The following is a 15,367-nucleotide window of genomic DNA, read 5'->3' as shown; positions in this document are numbered from 1 at the left end:
TGAATTTTAATCTAGTTTTCCGTTTAAGGAACAAAAATCCACTATTAACTGATCTGATTTTTCAGTGATTTCAAACCAACTATCACCAATCAAATCAAGGCTAAATAGATGGAAAACCTGCCACAGCTGATTCATTGTTTCATATAGATCGGGGGTCATCAACCAGTAGAATATGGCCAGGTGACAGGTAGATCGTGGTCTGGGCTTGCTGACCTGCTATCCCAGATCATCAAACAGAGTGCAATGCAGAGGGACTACTTGTAAAGTTAGAGCTGTAGTAGGGAGCAAGAGCTGCATAAGCCGATGCCTCTTCTGTAGTGCTGGCTCCTGTCCTATGCAGAGTGATATCAACTGCACTCCACCTCTTATCCCGGCTAGCAGTCTCCAGAGTGGTGCCAGCAGCAGGAAAGACAAGATCTTCAGTTCAGTGTGAAGCAATACACTGGGCATAATAGTATAGGGCTGCTTTCACACTGTTGTGATGAGGTTTACCCACACCATGGGTGCAGTGCAGTGTACCTGCAGATTTCAGAAAGTGCACCACAACTGTAGGATATAATAGAAGTCTATGGCAAAGCACAGCTCGCTCAGGAAAGTCGCAGATGCACTGTAAATGTACAGGTAAACAGCAACACATCAGTGTGAAAGCAGCCTTAAGGGGGTTCAGAACAGTAAGGGCTCATTTACATTTGCAGTTTGAGGGGTAGTAATACCACCGCAGCCACAGCAGGACTATGGTTGGTGGGTGTAGCACCTGCCAAGCATGACCCATTCAGGTGAATGAGGCTGCTGTGCAAGTGCCCTGCAACCTTGTGCACTACGGCAAACAAGGGGTTAGAGCAGGCACGTTGTGTTGCTGTGTCGCTTGCAGACTGGCCCCATTTACTTGAATAAATTGCAATTGGCAGGTGGTAGCACAAACCAAAAGCAACAGGGGGTTTAATTCCTGCTGCAGCATGTTTTTTGGCTGCTGACCTCTCCCATGTTGTTCAGGTAGATCTCCACCCCTTTAAGATTGCCTACTCCTGCTATAGATTGATGATGGAATCAAACATGAGAAAGAACAATATCATTACTGTGTGTATGTTGCAAGACTTTGGCTGTGACATACTTAAACTGGTAATCTTCTGCATTAAGGTGAAAAACTCCTGACTACCTGTCCTTCATCTCTCTGTCTCTAAACATATATCTGGCTCCACGATACTGCTCCTGCACCATTCTCCTCAATTCCTGCATCACAGGGGAATCTAAGGGCAGTGGAGCCATAGGTTCCTGCAGTCAAACTGCTGTGAGGAAAGAGCAGGGGCATGAATTATTGGTACTGTGTGTGTCTATGTAGAAGAGGAGGAGGAGCAATGCCTTCCCCCGCTTGCCCCGCCCCCCCACCCGGAGCAGTCTATTGCTCGGCAGGAGGGATTCTCCTGTCAGCACTCCTTATGTTGATGGGGGAATCGTGCAAATTTCCTTCCTTCAGCCTATGGTCGCACTGTGTATGGCCTGTCAAAGTCTGAGATAAGCAATTATTGTCTAAATACAAACAGTAAGTGCAGGAATTTTTCTGTCTGAGAGCGGGTGCAGGTACTCCACTCTCCCAGGCCCCGGGTGTGGCCAAATTGCAATAGCAATGGGAGGGTTTTAAAGGGGCGCAGTTCTTGTACCCGCACAATATGTTTTAATTACTGTGCCACAAACAAGAGTCTTAAGCAGCTCATATATGGAGCAAATTTCTTTAATGCAACCACATTCAGTGTTCAAAGGGTAATCCCTCCCGCTGAGCCATTGTATTCTTCCCGTGGGGGGGCAGGAGGAACTGTCCCCGCTGGGATAAGATAGTGAGTATTGGTAGGAGCTATAACAGCTGCATGTAAAATACGGCAGGCTGTTTGTACCCAAGTTGATTGATTAGCACATTCAGCCTGCTCATACATGGTTCGTCTATGGCCGGCCTAACAGACACATACAGCACTCGACACATTAATTTAAAAAATCCATCACATATACTTTTTAACCTACCTTAAAGAAGCAATTCATAGAATAGTCTGTGACTACTTAGCAACCAGCAACTATTGAGACAATAAACACTTTGGATAGAAGAATGTAATGTAAAATAGAGCATAACGAGTGCAGGAGTATGTCACACACCCCATAGAGTGATACTCACCAGGTTCTGCTCCTTGTTGTACTCCAAGTCCATGGTGCCTTTGCTCTTGCTCTCAGTCACAGAGCACGTGTTTCTGTGAGCCCTCCAGGGCAGAAGAGGATCTGATGGAGGACATTGACATACTAGACACAGAATGCCTCCAGTCATCCAGTTTCAGCAAACCTTTGGTCCTCATGCTGTTCTATACAGGCAGATTCACCATGGCCACAGCTGGGCTGAGAGGCAGTGGTTCCTGGCAGCTGGTTGCCCTGAGCTGGGGTATAATGTGGCTTTGCAAGCTCCCTTTAGTCAACTCTTTAAAAACCTCCTCATTGCTCCTGTGCGGGCTCCTTCTGACCATTCTTCTCCTCCATCCTGGCTCTATCTGCCCATCTCTCTTAGTCTAAAAGAGCAGCCACTACTCTCAGATGCTTCTTACTGCAGCTTAGGAGATAGGGAGCTCCCCTGAACATCCAGTATTAACCAAATTGTTGCTTGGAAAAAGGAATCCCAGACAGCTTGCTACACAAGACTTATAGCTTACAGGACCAGTGCCAGGAGGTGCAGGTATGTCTCGGCACAAAAAAGGCCTGGACGTATGTATTCTTACTGGACTCTTTTGCTTTGTGTATTTCTTCCAGATCTGTGCAGTAATCCAGCATAAAACTTTGCCTCTTTGCAGAAGCTTCCTGTAATAAAGACCACCAGTGGCAGTCCATCCATAGAGGGCACATGGGCACCGCCTCCACTATCCATGCATTTGGCCCCCTGATCTACATGTCAGGGTACTGGACTATGGATTCCAATGCTGGGAAGGTGTTTTTTGAAGCACCTGATTAGATCCTCTAATAGGCTTCAAAAAAGGGTGGCCTCGGAGTGCAGAGCATTGTGCTTTGAGCCCACCCAGTTGTGTGACGATAGCGAATGAATTTTCGCTATTTTCACACTAAAGTTCCTTACCGCCAATTAGGAGGCAGGACCTGTTTCCCGATTGGCCAAAGCGTCAGGCGATCCTATTAGATGCCTAGTGCTTTGGCAGAAGAGGAGACGCATGGCAGACAAAGCTGGAGGAGCGTACACCAGAGCCGCCGCTGCTGCTCGCATTCCAGGATAGGAGGAGAAAACACCACAGGGGGGGTGCTGTCAGAGCTGCGCCGCACTGCCGGGGGGGTGAGGTGGGGGTGCTGTCAGGGGGGTGCTGTTAAAAAGAAAAACCCACCAACCGCCACCTGCCAGTCTTGTGAAGGGTGGTTGGTCTTGTGTTTTCTAAAGGCTGCCTCTAGTGTTTTCTGAAGGCGGCCTCTAGGGAGTGGGCTTACTGGGTCGCTCCCACAGCTCTGCTACCTTTGTGGTTATTCAGAACTATATTTAAAAAAGTTTTTGTGCTGGGCGTTAAAGTTAAATGAAACTTAAAATTTAATATGTTGGATCAAAATATAATTTTTTTTTTTCGGTTGAATCTAACCCTTAATTTGCCTATTATTATTTCAGTATATTTATTTTTTTTCAATTATAAAATTATAAAATTACACATTTTTAAGTACCATGTTATGTGCTGTTATAAAATTAAAAGTAAAATGATACTTTTGCTAAATTGTTATAGCATGCGCTAACGTTCCTCTTCTTCCAGGCGTTCGGGAACAGGGATTCTTCTGTGGTTATTATTCTGTCCTCTGACAGAACCTTCCTGACACCAGTGAAGTGACTTGCCTCAGGTGATGCACAGAGATTAAATGAATCTTCCCTCATAAGTTGTAACTGTTTATCTGCAGTATGCTCTTCTCTATAGTCGTTCAAAGTGCAGAATTTATAAAGCTTGTGTGAGATTTCAGAAAGCAGGGGGTGGGGATCTGAAGTTACACCCTGCAGAACTGATTGAAGGGAAGGAACACACCCTCCTTCAGGAGGCACACAGGAAAAGAGCTTAGGCTGTCACCTTTTTACCTCTTGGTGTCAGAAAATCTTGCCATGAGCAACTCATGCAGATAGCACAGGAAGGAGGCAGCAGACAGAAATGTCACTCCGTGCTCTGGATTGAGACAAGTAAACACTATATATATGCTTTGTTCACATTTCTGGTCTGAGGTGTATAACCACTTTAATGTTATTAACACTGCCTTTCCATTTTCAACTAGTGTCTTCAGAACACAGTTATGAATTTGTAAAAAAAAAAAAAAAAAAAAAAAAAAGAAGGTCAAATCATTAAAATGTATGTAGTTCACCTAAACGGAATTACTTTGTATGTGAAAAACATTAAATTCCATTTTAAATGTGTAACTCTTATGCCCCGTACACAGGGTCGGATTTTCCGATGGAAAATATGTGATAGGACCTTGTTGTCGGAAATTCCGACCGTGTGTAGACTCCATCACACATTTTCCATCGGATTTTCCGACACACAAAGTTTGAGAGCTTGCTATAAAATTTTTCGACAACAAAATCCGTTGTCGGAATTTCCGATCGTGTGTACACAAATCCGACGCACAAAGTGCCACACATGCTCGGAATAAATAAAGAGATGAAAGCTATTGGCTACTGCCCCGTTTATAGTCCCGACGTACGTGTTTTACGTCACCGTATTCAGAATGATCGGATTTTCTGACAACTTTGTGTGACCGTGTGTATGCAAGACAAGTTTGAGCCAACATCCGTCGGAAAAAATCCTAAGATTTTGTTGTCGGAATGTCCGATCAATGTCCGACCGTGTGTACGGGGCATTAGGATTACGAGTCTGCATTCTATTAAATTATATGTCTTCAATAGCCAGCAGGTGGCACTACAACCTCTCTTGTTTCTTTTGTTTCACCCTGGAAGTCAATGTTTTCTGCAGGTATAGAACATTCAATGAATATTTTTTTTTTCATTTTGAATGTTGATACATTTTAGGGTTACCCCACAGGATTGCTGTTTAGCAGATAAGATATAAAAAGATGTAAAAAAGTATGAATTCCCAATTTAATTCATTGCCATCATGTTATCAGATGGACATTTTAAATAATATTTTAAATAATAATATATACTGTATATATAAAAAATCACACTACTGTGCAAAAGTTTTAGGCAGCTGTGAAAAATGCTGTAAATTACGAATATATACATCCATATATATAGATATATATATCTATATATATAGATATATATAGATATACAGTGCTGTGAAAAAGTATTTGCCCCCTTCCTGATTTTTTTTTTTTTTTTGCATATTTGTCAAACTTAAATGACTCAGATCATCAAACACATTTTATTATTGCACAAAGATAACCCGAGTAAATACAATATGCAGTTTTTAAATGATGGTTTCATTTATTAAGGCAAAAAATCTGTCCAAACCTGCCTTGCTTTATGTGAAAAAGTAATTGCCCCCTAAACCTAATAACTGGTTGTGCCACCCTTGGCGGCAACAACTGCAATCAACCGTTTGCAATAACTGGCAATGAGTATTTCACATTGCTGTGGAGCAATTTTAGCTCACTCTTCTTTGCAGAATTGTTTTAATTCAGCCACATTGGAGGGTTTTCCAGCATGAACGGCCTGTGTAAGGTCATGATACAGCATCTCAATAGAATTTAAGTCTGGGCTTTGACTAGGCAGGCCACTCCTAAAACCTAAATTTTTCTTTGTTTGAACCATTTGGAGGTGGACTTGCTGTTGTATTTTTCGGATCATTGTCCTGCTGCATAACCCAAGTGCACTTAAGCTTGAGGTCACGAACTGATGGCCGGACATTCTCCTTTAGGATTTTCAGGTAGAGCTCAGAATTCATAGTTCCATCAATTATGGTAAGTCGTCCAGGTCCTGAAGTTGCAAAGCAGCCCCAGACCATCGCGCTACCATCACCATGTTTGTATGATGTTCTTGTTATGAAATTCTGTATTAGTTTTATGCAAGATGTAACGGGACGCTCACCTTCCAAAAAGTTACATTTTTGTCTCATCAGTCCACAGAATATTTGCCTAAAAGTCTTGGGGATAATCAAGATGTTTTTGGTAAATGTGAGATGAGCCTTTCTGTTCTTTTTGGTCAGCAGAGGCTTTTGGCCTTGGAACTCTCCCATGGATGCCATTTTTGCCCAGTCTCTTTCTTATTGTTGAACCATGAACACTGATCTTACCTGAGGCAAATGAGGCCTGCAATTCTTTAAATGTTGTTCTGGGTTCTTTTATGACCTCCTGGATGAGTCGTCGTCATGCTCTTGGAGTCATTTTAGCGTGCTTTTTGAGATCTTTTAGCGTGCTTCACTTTGTCAGACAGCTTCTATTTAAGTGATTTTTTGATTCAACAGGTCTGGCAGTAATCAGGCCTGGGTGTGGCAAATGAAATTTAGCTCCGCTTACCAAAAATTTGTGGTTAATCACAGTTAATTCATGATTCAGCATGGGAGGGAGCAATTACTTTTTCACATAGGACCAGGCAGATTTGAACAGCTTTTTTCTCCTAATAAATTCAATAATAATTTAAAAACTGCATCTTGGATTTACTCGGGTTATCTTTGTGTAGTATTAAATTGTTTTATGATCTGAATCATTTAACTGTGAGAAATATGCAAAAAAATACAAATCGGGAAGGGGGCAAATACTTTTTCACTGTCTGTCTATCTATCTAGATATCAATATCTATCTATAGATATACAGTAGATATCTATATATCTATATCTATATAAATATATACAGTATCTCACAAAAGTGAGTACACCCCTCACATTTTTTGTAAATATTTTCTTATAACTTTTCATATGACAACACTGAAGAAATTACAGTGTTGAAATTGAAGCAGAGCATGATCCCCTTCCTTTGGAGACTGGGCTGTGGGGCAGTGTTCCAACATGATAACAACCCCAAACACACCTTCAAGACGACCATTGCCTTGCTACAGAAACTGAGGGTAAAGGTGATGGACTGGCCAAGCATGTCTCCAGACCTAAACCCTATTGAGCATCTGTGAGGATCCTCAAACAGAAGGTGGAGGAGCGCAAGATCTCTAACATCCACCAGCTCCGTGATGTCGTGATGGAAGAGTGGAAGAGAACTCCGCTGACAACCTGTGAAGCTCTAGTGAACTCCATGTCCAAGAGGGTTTAGGCAGTGCTGGAAAATAATGGTGGCCACACAAAATATTGACACTTTGGGCCCAATTTGGACATTTCTACTTAGGGATGTACTCACTTTTGTTGCCAGCGGTTTAGACATGAATGGCTGTGTGTTGAGTTATTTTGAGGGGGCAGCAAATTTACACTGTTATACAAGCTGTACACTCACTACTTTATATTGTAGCAAAGTGTCATTTCTTCAGTGTTGTCACATGAAAAGATATAAGATATAATATTTCCAAAAATGTGAGGGGTGTACTCACTTTTGTGAGATACTGTATGTATATATATATATATATACACACACACATTCTGGGTGAAATGCACAATGGTAATAGGTCTCAGTGCCAAGCAATCAGGCCCTCCCACAGGCCATATATAGAAAAAAATGAAGAGAAGATTGCTGCACCTAAAATTTACTGTAGAAATACGACAATAATTGAACAATGAATACGAATTTTCTTTTGTATGTTGTTTTTCTACATTACATTTTAAGTGTAGCAGTTCTCTCAGTCCTCTCCTCTTTTTACCCCCCCAAAGTGTTACATTGTGACACTACGAAACAAAACTGCCAGTGTCATGTTAGGTGAACATGCTGTATGTGATCGGTGGAATAATTCCACTTGAGACTCAGACAATGTGGCTGATTTGGCATGCGGAGATCATCCCATTCATAAGAGATTAAAATAGTCATGTAGCGATTGGTATGGCTAGTTAAATGTAGTGCACAAAGAGATTAAAATTACTTGAAAACAGAATGTGTGAAATTATATCTTGCAGAAATCAATGTGCTGCAAAAGACACAACAAAGAGTCATTAATCTCGTAACAATAAGCAGCTACAAATTGCCAATGCAGACTAACTCTGTTAATCAACAAATAGATATTCAATTGCAAACAAACATGTCCTAGGGGACATGTACATATGAAGAGGGTAAACTTGACTGACTCTAATACAACATTTTTACAAAACAAAGCACAAAATTAATGATCTATACAATATATTCTGTACTAATTTCACATCCAAACTGGTAAAATAAATACTTTTCTCCACTACCTGACAACAAATACAAAAACAGACAAGATGCATACATTATTATTTCCTCTGTTGCGCCTTTTTCACAACATACATGCATGAAAATGCAAGAAAAACCACACAAATTTGGCGTGCATAGAATATTTTAGGGATTCTTCACAACATGTGCAGAGACCTACATTTTTCTAACATAGGTCTCTGCACATGGGCACAAAGAATACACTTTTTCACTGTTCACACTTAAATGCTTCTGTCATGTGCATTTTTTTCTGTACAGAATAATCCATATGTTCTCTTTGTGCCCTTGCAGAGACTTACACGTTGCAAAATGCAAGTTCTGCATAACGTAGGTCTCTGCACAACGTAGGTCTCTGCACATGGTATGGGTGGGGCCTTAGAGAAATATGAAAGCTGCTTTTGTCTTTGAAAAATGCTAGCATTGACTGCTACTGTATGTTCCCCTATTGGGTTTAGTACGTTCTGATTTTCTAACCCAGAACAAGTAAAATGTAATAGAAAAGTGAAAGAAAAGGCAGCCCTCCATAGCTTCTTAGTTGTTCCAGGACAATTCCTTCAAGTCCTGAAACAAGAGAATCAGCATGACAGTCAGGCAACTAGCTTTTTTAATTAAACAAAGCAAAAATGTCTGCACTCAAATCTAAAAAAGGATACAAGTCAATAGAGTCAACAGAATCCAAAATTGTTCCAACCATCTTCTCAAAAATTAGTATATATAGCATAGGCCGATACTGAATTGGATTCACAACTCTGCAGCTCCCTCCATTCTGGGAAAACGTTGGAGGCAAGCAAAAATGAATGGAGAGTGCAAGATACTGCATATAGTAGTGTAACCTGTATCTTGCATACTCACAAAAGTACTTGATGTAAATGCATATCTCAAAAAAATCCATAAAATCCAAAGTCTCCCAGACCAAAAGGTACAAATGTCCACATTTTGAACCTGAACTGCTTCCGCGATGGCGCAAAATGGCTACATGTTTATCAGAACTCTAAAGAAGATTGTATACCCTCAAACTGTGTAAGCCATTTTGCACCATTGAGGCAGTGCCTGTGTTGGCTGTGAGAATTCGGAAGTCCGAGATTTATCCCTGTTAATCTGAGAGACTTTCGATTTTATGGATTTCACTTGATGTGCATTTATTGAAAAAGTATTCATACCCCTTGAAATTTTCTACATCTTGTCATGTTAAAACCAAAAACGTAAATGTATTTTATTGGGATTTTATGTAATAGACCAACACAAAGTGGCACATAATTGTGAAGTGGAAGGAAAATGATAAATCATCTTCAATTTTTTTTTTACAAATAATTATCTGAAAAGTGATGTGTGCATTTTTTATTCAGCCCCTATTACTCTGATACCCCTAACTAAAATCTAGTGGAACCAATTGCCTTCATAAGTCACCTAATTAGTAAATAGAGTCCACCTATGTGTAATTTAATCTCAGCATAAATACAGCTGTATTTAGCCCTCAGAGGTTTGTTAGAGAACCTTAATGAACAAACAGGGTCATGAAGTCCAAGGAACACACCAAACAGGTCAGGGATAATGTTGTGATTAAGTTTAAAGCAGGGTTATGTTATAAAAAAAAAAATCCAAGCTTTGAACATCTCATGGAGCACTGTTTAATCCATCATTCGAAAAAAGAAATACAGCTGCAAACCTACCAAGACACGGCCATCCACCAAAACTGACAGGCCAGGCAAGGAGAGCATTAATCAGAGAAACAGCCAAGAGACTCATGGTAACTCTGGAAGAGCTGCAGAGATCCACAGCTCAGGTGGGAGAATCTGTCCACAGGACAACTACTAGTCGTACACTCCACAAATATGGCCTTTATGGAAGAGTGGCAAGAAGAAAGCCATTGTTGAAAGAAAGCCATAAGAAGTCCCATTTGCAGTTTGCAAGAAGCAATGTGGAAGAAGGTGCTCTGTTCAGATTAGACCAAAATTGAACTATTTGGCCTAAAAGCAAAACAATATATGTGGCAGAAAACTAACACTGCACATCACCCTGAACACACCATCCCCAACGTGAAACATGGTGGTGGCAGCATCATTGTCAAGGCTGGGCTCAGCCCTTCCTTCTCTGAACTGGCCGCTCAGCTGTAGGCTTATTGCCAGCTCCTATCACTCCACAGTAGGGATGAGCTTCGTGTCGAACATTGCCTGTTTGGTCGCTTGCCGAATTCCGAAGAATATGGGCCATTCGCGACAAATTTGAGTGGCGCGTCATGGCCCATAATTCACTGCGGCATCGCAGTGCATTGCTGGCTGATGATTGGCCAAGCATGGACTATGACCCACATGCTTGGCCAATCACAGCGCCGTCTGTACAGAGAGCCGTAATTGGCCAAAGCCAGGGTGGCTTTAGCCAATTATGGCTCAGGGGGTTTAGTACACGCCCCACACTATATAAGGCCGCCTACATGGCGGCCCTGTGTAGTGTGTTCCGGCGTTGAGAGAGAGATAGATAGCCAGAGAGACAGTGTGATTTGATTTAAGTTAGATAGAGTAGGTAGGAGAGTCAGTTAGCTGCACTTACAGTGTATTGTGTATATATATATACACACTCTGCACAGTGTGCACCTAAAGCTACCTGAAGAAAATTAGTGGTGTTCTTCTGATCCTATTAGTACAGTACCGCAGGCAGCTGCAGTATTTACAAGTTAGTGTAGTGAGTCCTCTGCACAGTGTCCACCTAAAGCTACCTGAAGAAAATAAGTGGTGTTCTTCTGATCCTATTAATACCACAGGCAGGCAGCTACAGTATTTACAGTTAGTGTAGTGCGTCCTCTGCACAGTGTGCACATAAAGCTACCTGAAGAAAATTAGCGGTGTTCTTCTGATCCTATTAGTACAGCACCGCAGGCAGCTGCAGTATTTACAAGTTAGTGTAGTGAGTCCTCTGCACAGTGTGCACCTAAAGCTACCTGAAGAAAATTAGTGGTGTTCTTCTGATCCTATTAGTACAGTACCACAGGCAGCTGCAGTATTTACAAGTTAGTGTAGTGAGTCCTCTGCACAGTGTCCACCTAAAGCTACCTGAAGAAAATTAGTGGTGTTCTTCTGATCCTATTAATACCACAGGCAGGCAGCTACAGGATTTACAGTTAGTGTAGTGCGTCCCCTGCACAGTGTGCACCTAAAGCTACCTGGAGACAATTGCTGTTGTTCCTCTCCTATTAATACCACAGGCAGGCAGCTACAGTATTTACAGTTAGTGCACTGTGTCCTCTGCACAGTCTGCACCTAAAGCTACCTGAAGAAAATTAGTGGTATTCTTTTGATCCTATTAATACCACAGGCAGGCAGCTACAGTATTTACATTTAGTGTAGTGCATCCTCTGCACAGTGTGCACCTAAAGCTACCTGGAGACAATTGCTGTTGTTCTGCTCCTATTAATACAACAGGCAGGCAGCTACAGTGTTTACCGTTAGTGTAGTGCGTCCTCTGCACAGTGTGCACCTAAAGCTACCTGGAGACAATTGCCGTTGTTCTGCTCCTATTAATACCACAGGCAGGCAGCTACAGTATTTACAGTTAGTGCACTGTGTCCTCTGCACAGTCTGCACCTAAAGCTACCTGAAGAAAATTAGTGGTGTTCTTCTGATCCTATTAATACCACAGGCAGGCAGCTACGGTATTTACAGTTAGTGTAGTGCGTCTTCTGCACAGTGTGCACCTAAAGCTACCTGGAGACAATTGCTGTTGTTCTGCACCTATTAAAACCATAGGCAGGCAGCTACAGTATTTACAGTTAGTGCACTGTGTCCTCTGCACAGTCTGCATCTAAAGCTACCTGAAGAAAATTAGTGCTATTCCTTTGATCCTATTAATACCACAGGCAGGAAGCTACAGTATTTACAGTTAGTGCACTGTGTCCTCTGCACGGTCTGCACCTAAAGCTACCTGAAGAAAATTAGTGGTGTTCTTCTGATCCTATTAATACCACAGGTAGGCAGCTACAGTATTTACAGTTAGTGTAGTGCGTACTCTGCACAGTGTGCACCTAAAGCTACCTGGAGACAATTGCTGTTGTTCTGCTCCTATTAATACCACAGGCAGGCAGCTACAGTATTTATAGTTAGTGCACTGTGTCCTCTGCACAGTGTGCACCTAAAGCTACCTGAAGAAAATTTGTGGTGTTCTCATACTAATAATACTACAGGCAGGCAGTTGATTCTGCTAGCTGCAGTATCAGTATATATATACATCCCAGCTTTGTGCAGCTACATCTCACTGCAGGCCATTAGTATGTCTGGAAGGCCAACAAAGAGAGGCAGACAGTCACAAGCCAATAAAAGAGGGCAAGCAGGCTCTGTGTCTAGAGGCAACAGTGCTGGTCGTGGAGACGGTGCATCCTCATCAGCACGTGGCCGTGGGACACGCTTGTCCTTTTTTTCGGCAGCTGGCTGCGTTGAGCCACAACATGCGGAGTGTGATGAAAATATAAGCGTAGGATAGTTTTGCCTTAACAAGATGTGGTGTGATCTGTAGAAGTAGTGTAATTGTAGATGTAGTTTAATTCTGAGTTATGAAAAATATAGTATTCTATGTCAGTCATGCACATATGTTCTTTCATTAGCATTTGAAAAGGACAGAGCCAGTTTTTTAGGATCGAAGTGACACCTAGATGCCAATAAAAGTTCCCATTAGAGTAAACATAGATTGCCACCTTCCTGAGGCTCAAAGAAAACTGCTAGTCATCTTGGCTACACGGATCTGCGGGGGGCATTCATAAGGCCCCAGCCAGTCTGCAAGCTTTGAATAATATCAAGAGATCTAAGGAACCTATTTTATCTCTCATAAAAGCTAAAATATTAATGGCAGAGAGATGAAAATAATTCCTTTTGATCGTACACGTGATGGGTTACGTGTACATGTAACTCTGTATGTTTAGCAGGTGTGGCATCCTAGAGAACCACACAAAACCGTTATATAGTGCCTGATTGCAGCAGGCAGGCAGTGATTGGTACTGTTGCGATCGGACTGATGCGCTGGTATCGGAAATCCTATCCATGACCCAGCAATCAGCGCCGTTCTGGGCCAATTTGACTCTGGTCATTTCAGAACACAAACGTTCTGTGAGCTGAGACAGGAACACCCCCCAGGGTTGATTGGCTAAGGGCTAAAGTCCAGCCCGCATCCATATTTCAATAAATTGGGTAATCTGAGTTATGGACATTGTTCTTCCACGAAGCCAGTTCGAAACTGGGGAGTTCCCACGTGTTCCAGTATGCTTCTACAAGACAGACTTGGGTAAAGTTTATTTCTGTTTTTATCCCTTTTATTTTCATAGCAAATTGACAATTTGTGTGTCTTTCTGCATTTTTTGTATCTTTTTTTGGTAAATCCTTTTTTCTTTGTATATCTTATATGCACTGCCCACTTTCGGGATATTAAATGATAAAATTAATAAGTGACTTCTGTGTACTAAGCCAGGACTCATATCTCTGGAGAGGTTGTTGTATTTTAGTGCCTAAGTACTCGGTCTAAGTTACGTGCCAATCAGTATGCAATTGCACTGTGTGTTGGCAGATTGCATGCAGATTGTAAGCTAACAGATCTGCCAGTGGGAGATCTGTGTGTGTGGTGGCTCAGCAGACCAGTCTGCGGACAAACTGTTGGGTGGTGACAGGCTATCATTTATTGTGTGTCTGGTGTGTGGGTGTGGGGACAGTGATTAACACCAGGGTTCAAGCTGGCAGGATAGCTGGAGGAACCCTAGACGTGTATAGTAATTACTAGACTGCTCCCCAACCCTTAGAGTGCACCAAATTGTATGTAAGATTTGTATCTGCCTGTGTGTGGTCAGCTAGCTGGATTGGAGTGGAGTCTCCCTCTAGTGGTGGCCAAAGGTAGTGCAGGCTGTGAAAGTACCACAGCTGGTCTTACATGCGCAGTATAAGTTCCGCCTTATTCCCTTAGTTCCTCATATACCCCGGTCACGGAACGCACGTCGCGGTTAGTTAGTGGGCGTGTGGAATTTGTGACACGGAAGACTTGGTAGAGTGGATGACCAAGCCGTCCTCATCCTCCTCATCCTCTCTCACCCAGGTTCAGGGTACTTTGTCTGGCAAAGCAGCTGCCAACGCGGCCTCTTCCCTCGGCTCAATGGCATCAGTCACTCCTTCCCTAGCCCCACCATGTCGTCCTGAGGAGTCCACCGAACTGTTTGACCACAGTGTTGGGTACATGCTCCAGGAGGATGCCCAGCGTTTTGAAGACTTCAATGAAGATACCCAGTTAGAGGAAGGCAGTAACGTGAGCCCAGAGAGAGGGGGTGCCCAAGAAGGACAGCAATCTGGCAGTCATGTTCCCCCAGCTGCAGCATACTGCCAGGTTTGCTCCAGTGATGAGGAGGTAGAGGATGATGAGGTCACTGATTCAACGTGGGTGCCTGATAGGAGAGAGGAGGAGGAGGCACATCACCAACGAGACAGGATGCTCTCCAGGGGCCAGCTTAAGGGAAGCACACCGACTGCATCACACCGCAGAGCTCCGCATGTGCAGGGCGCTGCTGTCTCTGCACGTTATTCCAAAACTTCTTTGGTGTGGGCCTTTTTTGAGACGAGTGCATCAGATCCCACCGCTGCTATTTGCAACATATGTCTCAAGCGTATCTCTCGTGGCCAAAACATCTCCTGCTTGGGCACCACATGTTTGACTAGACATATGTTCACCCGCCATGCAGTTAGTTGGCAAGTGTATGTAAAATACCCACACCAAAGAATGGGGGGGGGGGGGTACCCATGCCATTTGTCTCACTGATTTTTATCCATATTACCAGGACTGGACATTACATTAAAGCCGTAAGCAGTTTTAAATGACTTTTATTCCTTTAAAAATGCCATTTTGTGCAGGGACTGTTCTAAGCACGGGAAACACGCCACTTTACGGGCATCTTATATACACCCCCCAGGTATGATATATAAAGGAATATTTCACTTTTTTTTTCACTTTAAGCATCATTAAAATCACTGCTCCTGAAAAAACGGCCATTTTTAAAACTTTTTTTTGCATTGATACATGTCCCCTTGGGCAGGACCTGGGTCCCCACACCCTTTTTAGGACAATACCA

This window comes from Aquarana catesbeiana, linkage group LG02 (assembly GCF_042186555.1).
Source record: "Aquarana catesbeiana isolate 2022-GZ linkage group LG02, ASM4218655v1, whole genome shotgun sequence".
Lineage (NCBI taxonomy): Eukaryota > Metazoa > Chordata > Amphibia > Anura > Ranidae > Aquarana > Aquarana catesbeiana.
Note: the sequence above shows the minus strand (reverse complement) of the source record.